Genomic DNA, 16,701 nt, shown 5'->3' with positions numbered 1-16,701 from the left:
ACATGTTCCTGTTATCATCAGTTCTTTCAAATCCTATTTGCACTAGATACTTGTGAAGTCTCTCATACCATGCTCTAGGTGCATTTTTTAGACCATAGAGTGCTTTATGTAGTTTACAAACCATATCCCTGTTGTTCTTATCAACAAATCCCTCTAGTTGTTCAATATAGACTTCCTCTTCCAATATTCCATTCAAAAACGTAGACCTTACATCCATCTGATAGACTTAAAAACCTTTATATGCAGCATATGCATGTAAAGTTCTTACTCCTTCCATTCTAGCAACAAGGGAAAATGTTTTCCCATAGTCTAATCCTTCTTCTTGAGCATAACCCTTACATACTAGTCTAACTTTGTTTGTAGTAATCTCACCATTCTCATCTAGCTTGTTTCTAAATACCCACTTGGTACCAATCACATTCTTGTCAACAGGTCTGGGAACCAAACTCCAACTTTTATTCTTCTTTATTTGATCAATCTCTTCTTCCATAGCTTTATACCAGTCACCATCTTGTAATGCATCATACACTGTTTTAGGTTCAAATTTTCTTAACAAACATGATTCATTTCTTATTCTATTCCTTGTCATTGGTCTTGCATCTTTGTCACCAATTATCTGTTCAATAGGGTGATGTTTCTTTACATATTTGGATAATCTTGGTTCTGTCCTTGTTTCCATTTTTTATCTTTCAGATTCAAGGTCACTATGCACTTCGTTGCTAGTTAGTTCTACATCTCTTTCATGTGTACTAATTTCAGCGCCAAAATGTGTATTTGCTTCATTCTGTAACTCAGCTTTTCAATGCAGCTTGACATTTACTGGTTGTGACTCGGCTGAAATTGAAATTTGTTGTTGAATCTCAATTTGATTGATAGCATCCTCGTCAACAGACATTCCTTCATAAGAATACATAAAGGTTCTGTAGTCATCCATTCTCTTTGGTTTTTCAATTTGGACATCTGTATGCTCATCAAAGTTTACATTTGCACTTTTAACAATTTTTTCAGTGTTAGTATTTAAACATTTATATGCTTTACTTCTAGTGGAGTAACTAAGGAATATGCCTTCATCACTTTTTGCATCAAATTTTTCATTTCTAGCATCTTTAAAGATAAAGCATTTCCAACCAAATACTTTGAAATGCTTTACATTGGGTGAGTGACCATACCATAATTCAAAAGGTGTTGCACTTGTACCTTTCTTGACTTGTACTCAGTTTAGTGTATGAATATCCACACTTGAAGCTTCTCTCCAATATTTTATAGCAACAAACTTTTCCATCATTAATGTTTTGGCAAAGTCAATCACAGATCTATTTCTTCTCTCAGCAATTCCATTTTGTGGGGGAGTTCTAGGCACTGATGTTTGTCTCTTGATTCCTTTGTCATTGCAAAATGTGTCAAATTCATTTGATGTGAATTCACCACCTCTTTTTGATCTCAGAAATTTCAAACTTTTTCCTATTTCTTTTTCAACTCTAGCCACATACCACCTAAACATTTGAAAAGCATCAAATTTTTTCTTTATGAACATAACAGTCATCATCCTGGAATAGTCATCAACAAACAACATTATATATTTATCTCCTTTGTAGCTTTGTACTTCTATTGGACCACATAAGTCAGCATGGACAAACTCAAATATTTTTTTAGATGTATAGTTTTTACTCTTGAAACTTGACTTGGTCATCTTTCCTAGCTGACATTGTTTGCACATGATATTGTCAGGCTTCTTCAGTTTAGGTAAACCTCTAACTTTCTTCATTTTACTGATATTGATCAGATTATCAAAGTTGACATGACATAGCCTTCTATGCCATAACCACACATCATCAAATTTTGCAACAAGACAAGAAGCATTTTCCATATCAAGATAAAATAGATTACTTCTTGTTTGATCTCCTTTTCCTATCAATTTACCATCAGTATCATAGAGTTTTGCAATTTTATTTTCAAATTCTACTTTGCACCCTACATTGCCTAACTATGAGACACTTAGCAAATTGTAGTTTAGTCCTTCAACATAGTATGCATTATCACATGAAATTTTCTTTGTAAGCTTAATAGAACCTTTTCCTTTGATTTGACATGGAGCATCATTACCAAATCTAACACTATTTCCATCATACTGAATAAAGTTAACAAACTTACTTTTGTCTCCTGTCATGTGATGTGAGCATCCACGGTCTATGATCCATCTGTCATTGTTGTTCATACATGTTACCAGAGCTATAGGCTCTTCTTCATCAGATTGGTCCTTCATGGCCACATAAATGACTTCATCATCATTATCATCAAAATCTTCGGCAATATAGCACTTCTTGTCTTTGTCTTTGTAATCTCTCTTATTATCTTCTCTTCTATGTTTGTACTTGTTGCCTTCCTTGTATTCCTTTTTCTATGTACACCTTGCAGCAATATGTCCTACTTCATTGCAATTGAAACAAATGATAGACAACTTACCTTTGAATTTTTCGTTGCCTCTGTGGAATCTTCTAGTTAGTAATGCTTCTAATTGTTCCACATCTTCCTCATTAGTGCTACTATCATTGGATACATATTTCATCTTTCTTCCCTTCTTTGATTTCACCTGTTCAACATCTTTCAGTGATAGTTTGGCCTTGAAAGAAGATTCAACATTCTCAGGTCTGTAGTTATCAAAGTTAGATAACTCAAATGCGGTGAGTCTACCTACTATACCTTCAAAACTTAGATTGTTTCTTGGCACATATCTTAGCTCTTGTATAGCTGATACTCTAATAGCATAGATAGGGAGCAAGGTTCTTAAGAACTTACTATTAACAGTATCATCATCTAATTGACCACTCAAACATCTTATTGCACTTACCAATTTATTCTAGCGGCATACTGACCAACATTCTCACTTTTCTCCATTTTCATATCATCCAACTTTCCTCTGAGGCTTTCTCTTTTTTCCCTTTGGACATTTTGATCTCCTCCATAAATGTCTAATAGGGCTTTCCACATCTTGAATGCAGTGTCACATCCTTTGATATCATCGAATTCAACATAGTTGAGTGCAAAGGCAATTTCCAGCATTGCCTTATTGTGTTCCTATTTGTTTTTCAAATCTTTTACAGTAAGAGTACCAGTTGGATCAACATGTTTAGTAACAATTGAATTTTGCACATAATCTCCTATGGATCCAAGATGTAGCTTCATCAAGCTTTTCCATTCAACAAAGTTGTCTTTGTTGAGCTTGGGAACTTCTCTCTTAGGCATTTTGATCTTTTTTGCTTCTAGTCCCTTTAGACTAAATCAACAACAATGCTCTGATACCAATTGTTATAATTCTTTAGAATAATTGAGAGGGGGGGAATGGGGTTGAATTAGTTATCCAAGGTCCAAATACCCTAATAATACTTTTTCTTCAAATCCTTAATGGCACATAACCAAAATTATAATGCATGCAATCGATCATTAAACAATCATGAAAAGTAAACATGCATCACACCATAACACTAAGAATTTGATAACCCAGAAACCCTCCAAGAATAAGAAGGTAAAACTAGAGTGGGGATGATACCCACAAAATAACTGTGCAATTGATTTCAACCACTTCTGATGGTCTGCCTTGTTAAAAGCCTGCCCTGTTAAAGGCTACAACACATTGTTAAATGTGACCTTGTTAGAGGATTTCACATACTGTTAGGAATGGGGCTGGTCAAAGGACTTTGGAACATTCACTTGGAATGTCACCCTGTTAAAGGATTTACATCATGGCTATTAAACCAACCTAAGTCCATAGGATTTATTTAAACTGTTACAATTTCTAGAGAGTAATAATAATGGCTTTTGATCTGATACAACTTACAACATATCTTGCAGATTACAGATCACACTTCAGTTCAATCCTTTGCTTGGCTTTCATCACTTCAGCTCTGAAAGCTTGTCATCTTAAGCTTCGTCACCTTGAGTATTTTTACTCTTCATAAATGCAATCATATCTATGGTCACCTATCAAAATAGAGTATCTATGCTCTCTTCCACCTTAGCACCTTCTTCAACACTTCATGCTTTCATGCTTGACCATCTCTACTTTGCTTCGTGACCTTATGACTCCTTAAATAGAAATCTGGGATACCTTTCCTGCTCGATTTTCTCTCTCCAACTTTAGAGTTTTAATATATTAGGTAGGATACAATGTATCTATCCCATATCTTGCTCTTATCTAGAAATTTCGTCTAGAATCTAATTATTTTTGCCAAAAATGTTTTACATAGTGTTCTATGCCACCAGCTCATCATTCTTATCTTCTATTTGATTCACAAAATTCTACATAACTACCATGTCGGCTCAGATTTGGCGAATCTTCAATTTTCAAAATAAATGCAGCAACTCGACATTATTGATTTACTGATGCTCGACTTCTTGTATGTTACTTGTTGCTTGTATCTTTCTCAGCACTTGTATCTTCACTCAGCACCTATTTCTTGCTTCGCACCTGAAGACTTCTTGGCACTTGAAAATCACTCGACACTTGATCTTCACTTGGCACTTGATCTTCACTCAACACCTAAAGATCACTTGGCACACACTAAGTTGAACTTTTTTGGCTTCAACTAAGAATCTTTTTGGCACTAACCATAACTTAGTTAATCCTTACATCATGTGTCTTAGTGTGTCCATCCTCTGTGTCTTAGAGTATGTCATCAATACACTATTTCATCAATGACTTAGTTGATCCTTATACTTCATTACAACATCATAACTTCAACCTTTCTCTAGGTACTCTGGTTACATCTTATTGATTGCCACCTCCTTGTCAATTGAAAACAACTTATAGTATTTGGATCACTAAAACAATTGTCATTCCTGCAAGTAGCAAGTTTGACACCAATGACAAAACAATGATTGAAAACATTCCTTACTAGTTCCATTCCTTCCTCATTCATGAGCTTTTCAATAATTTCCAACAATCTCCCTCTTTGGCATTGATGGCAAACCAAACTGATGAATTGATCAACTTAGTTACCACCAAAATTATATATATTTTCTGCTACTTTCTGCTTCCTTCTTGACTGTTGCATCCTTTACTGCTGATCTCATATATCTCCATATCTTTATCTTTCAGTTTCTCATAAATCTCCCTCTTATATATATATATATATATATATATCTCCCTCTTACTTTGTATTAATCAGTTTTCTGCATATATCTCCCTCTTTGACATAAATGCCAATGATGTAGCATCTTTAGTTCATGTGAAATATAAGCTTTGCATTTCATGTTTTCTCCCTCTGTCACCATGCTTGTGACTGATTTGGAGTTCTTGCTCCTACTATCATCCTCTGCATTATTCTTCTGATATTTCAATGATTTGTTCCTGTTGATGCAGGGCAGTTTCTTTGTTGTTTTAAACTACTTGAGTTAGGGGCATTACCCCCAACTTTCCTCTAAGATATTCATAAGCATCCTTGAGAAATGGTTTGGTGAAGATATTTGCAGTTTGTTCCTTTGTGTGAATCTACGCCATCTTCACTTATTTTTGTTTTACTAATTCTCTAACATAGTGATACTTGATTGCAATATGCTTGGCTTTTGCATGCATTACTGGATTCTTGGATATGTTTATAGCACTTGTATTATCACAATACAATATCATAGGTTGGGTTACCTCTTCTTTCATTCCTTTCAATAAATGTGTGAGCCACACAATGTTTGTACAATTAACTGCTGCTACCACATATTCTGATTCTGCAGTGGATTGAGATGTGCATGTTTATTTTTGGCTAGTCCAAGTAACTAGTCTTTTACCTAAAAATAATGCTCCTCCACTTTTTCTTTTCCTGTCATCAATGTTGCCTCCCCAATCTGGATTTGTGTATGCATTGAGCTCAAACTTTTGATTATTTTTATAATAGAGGCCAAAATCATCAGTTCATTTGAGATACCTCATTATTCTTTTTACTACTATGAGATGATTTTTTTTAGGATTAGCAGAGAATCTAGCCACTATGCCAACTGCTAATGCTATGTCTGGTCTGCTATGTACAACATATTATAGTTTTCCAATCATGGATCTATATATTGTTTGATTGACTTCAGCTGATACATCATTTTTGGATAGCTTATGTCCTATTGCCATTGGTGTGCTGACTGGTTTTGAGTCTTTCGATCTAAATGTTTTAAGTATCTTTTTGATGTACTTTGATTATGTCATAAATATACCATATTTTAGTTGATGTACTTGCAAATAAACAAAAAATTTGATCTCTCCAAACATAGACATTTGAAACTCATGTTTCATTTTGTCAGAAAAACTTTTGCAAAGCACTTCTTTTCCTCCAAAAACTATGTCATCCACAAAGATTTTAGATACAATAATATCCTTACCTTCTTTTGATTTGATTTACAAGTTGTTTTTATCATCAATTCTTTCAAATCGTATTTGCACTAGATACTTGTGAAGTCTCTCATACCATGCTCTAGGTGCTTGATTCAAACCATAGAGTGCTTTATGTAGTTTATAAACCATATCCCTATTGTTCTTATCAACAAATCCCTCTAGTTGTTCAATATAGACTTCCTCTTCCAATATAATATTTAGAAAAATAGACTTTACATCCATTTGATAGACTTTAAAACCTTTATATGCAGCATATGCAAGTAAAGTTCTTACTGCTTCCATTCTAGCAACATGGGCAAATGTTTCTCCATAGTCTAATCCTTCTTATTGAGCATAACCCTTACATACTAGTCTGGCTTTTTTTGTAGTAATCTCACCATTCTCATCTAGCTTGTTTCTGAATACCCACTATGGGAACCAAACTCCAAGTTTTATTCTTCTTTATTTGATCAATGTCTTCTTCCATAGCTTTATACCAGTCACCATCTTGTAATGCATCATACACTGTTTTAGGTTCAAATTTGCTTAACATACATGATTCATTTATCAGTCTATTCCTTGTCATTGGTCTTGCATTTTTGTCACCAATTATCTATTTAGCAGGGTGATGTTTCTTTACATATTTGGATAATCTTGGTTCTGTCCTTGTTTCCATGTTTGATCTTTCAGATTCAGCGTCACTATGCACTTTGTTGTCAAGTAGTTCTACATCTCTTTCATGTGTACTAACTTCAGAGCCAGAATGTGTATTTCCTTCATTCTACAAGTTGGCTTTTGAATGTAGCTCGACATTTACTAGTTGTGACTCGGCTGAAACTGAAACTTGCTGTTGAATCCCAATTTGATTGATAGCATCCTTGTCAATAAGCATTCCTTCATAAGAATACATAAAGGTTCTGTAGTCATCCATTCTCTTTGGTTTTTCAATTTGGACATCTGTATGCTCATCAAAGTTTACATTTGCACTTTCCACAATTTTGTCAGTGTTAGTATTTAAACACTTATTGTAATGAACCTTCTTGGGGACCATTATTTATTTACGACTTTTCATTATTTGTCTCCCTTTTTTATCACAATTCCCAGAACTATCATTGACATTATAAGCCTTTATCTCATAGTCATTGTCATCTGTAGCTTCTGTGCTATAACTAATATGACTGTCGTCACTAACTGCAGGCACACAAATCTCCCTCTGACCAGTTAAAGCTAACTCAGTTGTGGCTAAAGCTTCTAGAGTATGAAGATCAGCAATACCCAAAGCCAAAGCCATCTCAATGTAGTGTTCTTCCCATTCATATAATATCTTCTCCTCTACCTGTAACTGGGTCTTGTCCACATGCATGGGAATCCTCCCTTTTGATCATTGTTAATTGATGCTAAATTGATTGTGCTTCAGTTCGATGCCTCGCTTTAGTTCATTGCGCAAGTTATATACACCATAGTGATGATGAGTCACGTCACCCCATCTTAACTATGGTTATGAATTTAAACATAGATTATTACTTGGAAGATAAGGATTATATTTAATCTAGATTCCACATTTAACATTTGAAGAAGTGTATGTTTTGTATTATTGCCGACTAATATGATTCCCAAATTTTAATCATATTGTGTCTCATTATTGATGGAAGTCAATTAAATGTATCAATAATAATATTATTTAAATAAATATTATATGATTGTCAATTTATATCATTTTTGGTTGTTTAGTAATTTATTGATTACTATATATTAGAAATTTGAATTGTATTACTTTTTCATTATATAATAATAATTATATATCAATATTATATAATAATGCTTGATGCACTACTATTAATATTTATATATTCAATATTTATTTAATATTAGTGTACATAATTTATTAATAATATTATTGTTATTATTATGTGTACAATTGATATCCATGAATCTTGATTACCTTACTAATATTATCAATCTTTTATTTATTATATTTTAATCCTATTATCACATTATGATTATAATGTAATATCATACTGTATGATAATAACATTATTATTATTATTATTTTTATTAATAATGATTTGACCTTTAATATTACCTTATTACCTTAGTAACGTATTAATTTTATATTAATAATATATTATTATTTATTGTTTAATAATATATTATACCATTAATAATATATTATAACATTAAGAAATAATATATTTATTTATTCAAAATAATTTACTTATATTACCCAAATTAGGGGACATGACACTTATATGCTTTACTTCTAGTGGAGTAACCAAGGAATATGCCTTCATCACTTTTTGCATCAAATTTTCCATTTCTAGCATCTTTAAGGATAAAGCATTTGCAACCAAATACTTTGAAATGTTTTACATTGGGTGAGTGACCATACCATAATTCAAAAGCTGTTGCACTTGTACCTTTCTTGACTTGTACTCGATTCAGTGTATGAACAGCCACACTTACAACTTCTCTCCAATATTTTAGAGCAACGGGCTTTTCCATCATTAATGTTTTGGTACAATCAATCACAGATCTATTTCTTCTCTCAGTAATTCCATTTTGTGGGGGAGTTCTAGGGGTTGATGTTTGTCTCTTGATTCCTTTGTCATTGCAAAATGTCTCAAATTCATTTGATGTGAATTCACCACCTCTGTCTGATCTCAGGCATTTCAAAATTTTTCTTATTTCTTTTCAACTCTAGCCACATACCACTTAAACATTTGAAAAGCATCAAATTTTTGCTTTATGAACATAATAGTCATCATCCTGGAATAGTCATCAACAACAACATTATATATTTATCTCTTTTGTAGCTTTGTACTTCTATTGGACCACATAAGTCAGCATGGACTAACTCAAGTATTTCTTTAGATGTATAGTTTTTACTCTTGAAACTTGACTTGGTCATCTTTCCTAGCTAACATTGTTTGCACATGATATTGTCAGGCTTCTTCAGTTTAGGTAAACTTCTGACTTTCTTCATTTTATTTATATTGACTAGATTATCAAAGTTGACATGACATAGCCTTCTATGCTATAACCACACATCATCAAATTCTATAACAAGACAAGAAGCATTTTCCATATCAAGATAAAATAGATTACTTCTTGTTTGATCTCCTTTTCCTATCAATTTACCATCAGTATCATAGATTTTTGCAGTTTAATTTCCAAATTCTACTTTGCACCCTACATTGCCTAATTGTGAGACACTTAGCAAATTGTAGTTTAGTTCTTCAACACAGTATGCATTATCACATAAAATTTTCTCTATAAGCTTAATGGAACATTTTCTTTTGATTTGACATGGAGCATCATTAACAAATGTAACACTATTTCCATCATACTAAGTAAAGTTAACAAACTTACTTTTGTCTCCTGTCATGTGATGTGAGCATCCACTGTCTATGATCCATCTGTCATTCTTGTTCATACATGTTAACATAGCTATAGGCTCTTCTTCATCAGATTGGTCCTTCATGGCCACATAAATGACTTCATCATCATTATCATCAGAATCTTTAGCAATTTAACACTTCTTGCCTTTGTCTTTTTAATCTCTCTTATTATCTTCTCTTCTATGTTTGTACTTGTTGCCTTCCTTGTATTCCTTTTTCTATGTAGACCTTGCAGCAATATGTCCTACTTCATTGCAATTGAAACAAATGATAGGCAGCTTACCTTTGAATTTTCTTTTGCCTCTGTGGAATCTTCTAGCTAGTAATGCTTCCACTGGATACATATTCCATCTTTCTTCCCTTCTTTGATTTCACCTGTTCAGCATCTTTCAGTGATAGTTTGGCCTTGAAAGAAGATTCAACATTCTCAGGTCTGTAGTTGTCAAAGTTAAATAACTCAAATGCGGTGAGTTTACCCACTATACCTTCAAAACTTAGATTGTTTCTTGGCATACATCTTATCTCTTGTATAGCTGATACTCTAATAGCATAGATAGGGATCAAGGTTCTTAAGAACTTAGTATTAACAGTATCATCATCTAATTGACCACTCAAACATCTCATTACACTTACCACTTCCTTTATTCTAGCAGCATACTGACCAACATTCTCACTTTCCTCCATTTTCATATCATCAAAATTTCCTCTGAGGCTTTCTCTTTTTTCTCTTTGGACATTTTGATCTCCTCCATAAATATATGATAGGGCTTTCCACATCTTGAATGCAGTGTCACATCCTTTGATATCATCAAATTCAGCATAGTTGAGTGCAGAGGCAATCTCAAGCATTGTCTTATTGTGTTCCTATTTGTTTTTCAAATCTTCTATAGTAATAGTACCGGTTGGATCAACATTTTCAGTAACAATTGAATTTTGGGCATAATCTCCTATGGATCCAAGATGTAGCTTCATCAAGCTTTGCCATGCAACAAAGTTGTCTTTGTTGAGCTTGGGAACTTCTCTCTTAGGCATTTTGATCTTTTTCGCTTCTAGTCCCTTTAAACTAAATCAGTAGCAATGCTCTGAAACCAATTGTTATAATTGTTTAGAATAACTGAGTGGGGGGGGGGGGGGGGGGGGGGGGGGGGGGGTGAATCAGTTATCCAAGGTGCAAATGCCCTAATAATACTTTTTCTTCAAATCCTTAATGGCACATAACTGAAATTATCATGCATGTAATTGATCATTAAACAATCATGAAAAGTAAACATGCATCACACCATAACACTAAGAATTTGATAACCCAGAAACCCTCCAAGAATAAGAAGGTAAAATTGGAGTGGGGATGATACCCACAAAATAACTATGCAAGTGATTTCAACCACTTCTGATGGTTTGCCTTGTTAAAAGCCTGCTCTGTTAAAGGCTACAACACATTGTTAAATGTGACCTTGTGAGAGGATTTCACCATACTGTTAGGAATGGGCCTGGTCAAAGGACTTTGAAACATTCACTTGGAATGTCACCCTGTTAAAGGATTTACATCATGGCTATTAAACCAACCTAAGTCCATATGATTTATTTAAACTGTTACAATTGCTAGAGAGTAACAATAATGGCTTTTGATCTGATACAACTTACAACATATCTTGCAGATTACAGATCACACTTTAGTTCAATCCTTTGCTTGGCTTTGATCACTTCAGCTCTGAAAGTTTTTCATCTCAAGCTTCATCACCTTGAGTCTTTTTACTTGTCATACCAATACAATCATATCTATGGTCACCTATCGAAACAAAGTATATGTGCTCTCTTCCACCTTAGAACCTTCTTCAACACTTCATGCTTTCATGCTTGACCATCTCTACTTTTCTTCGTGACCTTATGATTCCTTAAATAAAAACCTTGGATACCTTTCTTGCTTGATTTTCCCTCTCCAACTTTAGGGTTTCAATAGATTAGGTAGGATACAATGTATCTATTCAATATCTTGCTCTTATCTAGAAACTTCATTTAGAATCCAATTATTTTTGCCAAAAATGTTTTACATAGTTTTCTATGCCACCAGCTCATCATTCTTAACTTCTATCTAATTCAAAAAATTCTAGATAACTACCATGTCGGCTCAGATCTAACAAATCTTCAATTTTCAAAATAATGCAGCAACTCAACATTATTGATTTACTCATGCTCGACTTCTTCTGTGTTACTCAACACTTGTATCTTTCTCGGTACCTTTATCTTCACTCGACACCTGAAGACTACTCGACACTTGAAAATCACTTGGCACTTGATCTTCACTCGGGACTTGATCTTCCCTTAACACCTGAAGATCACTCTGCAGACACTAAGTTGAACTTGTTCAGCTTCAACTGAGAATCTGTTTGACACTAACTAGAACTTAGTTAATCCTTATATCATGTGTCTTAGTGTGTCCATCCTCTGTGTCTTAGAGTATGTCATCAATACACTATTTCATCAACGACTTAGCTGATCCTTATACTTCATTACAAAATCATAACTTCAACATTTCCCTAGGTACTTTGGTTACATCTTATTGATTTCCACCTCCTTGTCAATTAACCAACTTATAGTATTTGGATCACTAAAACAATTGTCATTCCTGTAAGTAGCAAGTTTGACATCAATGACAAAACAATGATTGAAAACATTCTTTACTGCTACATCCTTCATTGTTGATATCATATATCTCCATATCTTTATCTTTTAGTTTCTCATAAATCTCCCTCTTATATATATATATATATATATATATATATATATATATATATATATATATATATATATATATATATATATATATATATATATATATATATATATATATATCCCTCTTACTTTTTATTGATCAATTTTGTGCATATATCTCCCTCTTTGACATAAATGCCAAAAATGTAGCATCTTTAACATGTGAAATATAAGCTTTGCATCTCATGTTTTCTCCCTCTGTCACCATGCTTGTGACTAATTTGGAGTTCCTGCTCCTGCTGTCATCCTCTGCATCATTCTTCTGATATTTCAATTATTTGTTCCTGTTGATGCAGGGTAGCTTTGTTGTTTTAAACTGCTTGAGTTAGGGGCATTACCTCCAACTTGCCTCTAAGATATTCATAAGCATCCTTGGGCAATGGTTTGGTGAAGATATCTACAGTTTGTTCCTTTGTGTGAATGTACTCCATCTTCACTTGTTTGTCTTCTACTAATTCTCTAACATAGTGATACTTGATTGCAATATGCTTGATTTTTGCATGCATTACTAGATTCTTGGATATGTTTATAGCACTTTTATTATCACAATACAATATCATAGGTTTGGTTATCTCTTCTTTCATTCCTTTCAATAGATGTGTGAGCCACACAATGTTTGTGTAATTGACTGCTGCTGCCACATATTTTGATTCTGCAGTGGTCTGAGATGTGCATGTTTGTTTCTTGCTAGTCCAAGTAACTAGTCTTTTACCTAAAAATAATGCTCCTCCACTTGTGCTTTTCCTATCATCAATGTTGCCTCCCCAATCTGCATCTGTGTATGCATTGAGCTTAAACTTTTCATTCTTTTTATAATAGAGACCAAAATCATCAGTTCCTTTGAGATACCTCATTATTCTTTTTACTGCTATGAGATTATTTTCTTTAGGATTAGTAGAGAATCTAGCCACTATTCCAACTGCTAATGCTATGTCTAGTCTTCTATGTACAACATATTGTAGTTTTTCAATCATGGATTTGTACATTGTTTGATTGACTTCAGCTGATACATCATTTTTGGATAGCTTATGTCCTATTGCCATTGGTATGCCAACTGGTTTGGAGTCTTCCAATCCAAATGTTTTAAGTATCTCTTTGATGTACTTTGATTGTGTCATAAATATTCCATGTTTTAGTTGATGTATTTGCAAACCAACAAAAAATTTGATCTCTCCAAACATAGACATCTGAAACTCATGTTTCATTTTTTCAGCAAAACTTTTGCAAAGCACTTCCTTTCCTCCAAACACCATGTCATCCAGAAAGATTTCAGATACAATAATATCCTTACCTTCTTTTGATTTGATGTACATGTTGCTGTTATCATCAATTCTTTGAAATCCTATTTGCACTTGATACTTGTGAAGTCTCTCATACCATGCTCTAGGTGCTTGTTTCAGACCATAGAGTGCTTTATGTAGTTTACAAACCATATCCCTATTGTTCTTATCAACAAATCCCTCTGGTTGTTCAATATAGACTTCCTCTTCCAATATGCCATTCATAAAAGTAGACTTTACATCCATTTGATAGACTTTAAAACCTTTTGTTGGTGTAAATACGTACTTTACTATTAACACTTACTTAAGTTTACTTAGGTTAATGCATTATTTAATTATATTGCATTATCTTATTATTTTTATTTATGAGACACTTAGGAATTTGTGCAACCTTGTGAGTTGTCATGTTGACAACACAGGAGTATGCACCTCTATTTGAGCACATGGAGTCTACAACACTATTTTACATGTCCCACCCTTGTAGACTTATCTTCACATCACCGCACTTACTTCTGTGCTTAATGGAGGATAATCTATATTTGGTGGACATGTGCTCAGTTGTATGACACATCATGGTGCTAAATTCTATGTATTCTAGAAGCTCTCATGAGGCCTTTATATTCATGCACTCTTAGTGTACTCTGAGTATCAAGTATTGAATACATTGTTATTCTGATCATACTCTCTCCATTTTTGGTCTACTGTGTGCTTATGTTTGAGTTCTTAGTTCTTGGGTGAATTTTTTCCTTAGGAAAATTCTTACACCTTTATATGTAGCATATGCAAGTAAGTTCTTACTCCTTCCATTCTAGCAATAGGGGCAAATGTTTCTCCATAGTCTAATCCTTCTTCTTGAGCATAACTCTTACATACTAGTCTTGCTTTGTTTGTAGTAATCTCACCATTCTCATCTAGCTTATTTCTAAATACCCACTTGGTACCAATCACATTCTTGTCAACTAGTCTGTGAACCAAACTCCTAGTTTTATTCTTCTTTATTTGATCAATCTCTTCTTCCATAGCTTTATACCAGTCACCATCTTGTAATGCATCATACACTGTTTTAGGTTCAAATTTTCTTAATAGACATGTTTCATTTCTTAGTCTATTCCTTGTCATTGGTCTTGCATCTTTGCCACCAATTATCTGTTCAGCAGGGTGATGTTTCTTTACATATTTGGATAATCTTGGTTCTGTCCTTGTTTCTATGTTTGATCTTTCATATTCAGGGTCACTATGCACTTCGTTGTCAGGTAGTTCTACATCTCTTTCATGTGTACTAACTTCAGAGCCAGAATGTGTATTTCCTTCATTCTGCAACTTGGCTTCTGAATGTAGCTTGACATTTACTGGTTATGACTCGGCTGAAACTGAAACTTGCTGTTGAATCCCAATTTGATTGATATCATCCTTGTCAACAGACATTCCTTCATAAGAGTACATAAAGGTTCTGTAGTCATCCATTCTCTTTGGTTTTTCAATTTGGACATCTGTATGCTCATCAAAGTTTACATTTGCACTTTCGACAATTTTTTCAGTGTTAGTATTTAAACACTTATATGCTTTACTTATAGTGGAGTAACCAAGGAATATGTCTTCATCACTTTTTGCATCAAATTTTTCATTTCTAGCATCTTTAAGGATAAAGCATTTGCAACCAAATACTTTGAAATGCTTTGCATTGGGTGAGTGACCATACCATAATTCAAAAGGTGTTTCACTTGTACCTTTCTTGACTTGTACTCAGTTCAATGTATGAATAGCCACACTTACAGCTTCTCTCTAATATTTTAGAGCAACATTCTTTTACATCATTAATGTTTTGGCATAGTCAATCATAGATCTATTTTTTCTCTTAGCAATTCCATATTGTGGGAGAGTTCTTGGGGCTGATGTTTGTCTCTTGATTCCTTTGTCATTGCAAAATGTCTCAAATTCATTTTGATGTGAATTCACCACCTCTTTCTGATCTCAGGCATTTCAAACTTTTTCCTGTTTCTTTTTCAACTCTAGGCACATACCACTTAAACATTTAAAAAGCATCAAATTTTTGCTTTATGAATATAACAGTCATCATCTTGGAATAGTCATCAACAAACAACATTATATATTTATCTCCTTTGTAGCTTTGTACTTCTATTGGACCACATAAGTTAGTATGGACCAACTCAAGTATTTCTTTAGATGTATAGTTTTTACTCTCGAAACTTGACTTCGTCATCTTTCCTAGATGACAATAGTTTTAGGTTTCCTTGTGCTTTTTTGCATTTTGTATATTTTGTAAATCTCTGTTGTAGATGCTCAAAAATGGTTTGCATCTACGATTTCATCACTTTTTCATACTAATTTTTCCCATTTTCTCATTCTACTAATTCTGATCTTTTGGCCAGATTGACCATATTTCGTCATTTGTATCCTCTTTCACATCAATTTCATATCAACTCAGAATCATATCAAATCAACTCAAAACCATTTCAAATCAACTCAGAATCACCCCAAATCAACCCAGAATCACTTGAAATCAATCCTAATCAGCCCAGAGCATATAAAACATCCCAAATCAATCATCATTTATCCAACTCCTAGGTATTGTTGTGGCTTTCAGTGCCTTGGAGACCTATCAACCTATCAATCTTATCAATCTGACCTTGGTACTGTCACGACTCTCAGTGCTAGGTCAAACTATCATTCATGTCATCCAATCTTTGACATTGTTGAGGCTTTCAATGTCAGATCATGACATCATCAACCATTTTAATAACATTGACAGTGTTCGTTGATGTTATTATGATCAAACCTTTTTCAATCAATTTCAATCCTGTAGCATTTACAATGTCGGTTAAATGTTACATATCAACCAATTCATGTCATGTGTCCTTGGAATGTTATCAATTTTGATCTATCA

The 16,701-nt window shown here is 33.6% G+C and overlaps 1 protein-coding gene across 2 annotated transcripts in view; it reads left to right on the top strand.

Moving 5' to 3' along the window:
- The window catches only part of LOC149564681 (Exostosin family protein), an 86,681-nt gene that overhangs the window by 45,863 nt on the left and 24,117 nt on the right, over nt 1–16,701 (top strand). Inside the window, exon 3 of one of the 2 annotated variants that reach the window (XM_089818228.1) lies at nt 7,547–7,976. The exons of the other annotated variant lie outside the window; for it this stretch is intronic. The gene's annotated coding sequence lies outside the window, so the exon portion shown is untranslated. Of the gene's footprint in view, nt 1–7,546; nt 7,977–16,701 lie in introns of those variants that run through there. 2 annotated transcript variants of the gene reach the window in all.

This window comes from Cupressus sempervirens, chromosome 3 (assembly GCF_028749045.1).
Source record: "Cupressus sempervirens isolate cs-2001-9-10 chromosome 3, ASM2874904v1, whole genome shotgun sequence".
In the NCBI taxonomy this organism is placed as follows: Eukaryota; Viridiplantae; Streptophyta; class Pinopsida; order Cupressales; family Cupressaceae; genus Cupressus; species Cupressus sempervirens.
This window is presented reverse-complemented; position numbering and strand designations above follow the sequence as displayed.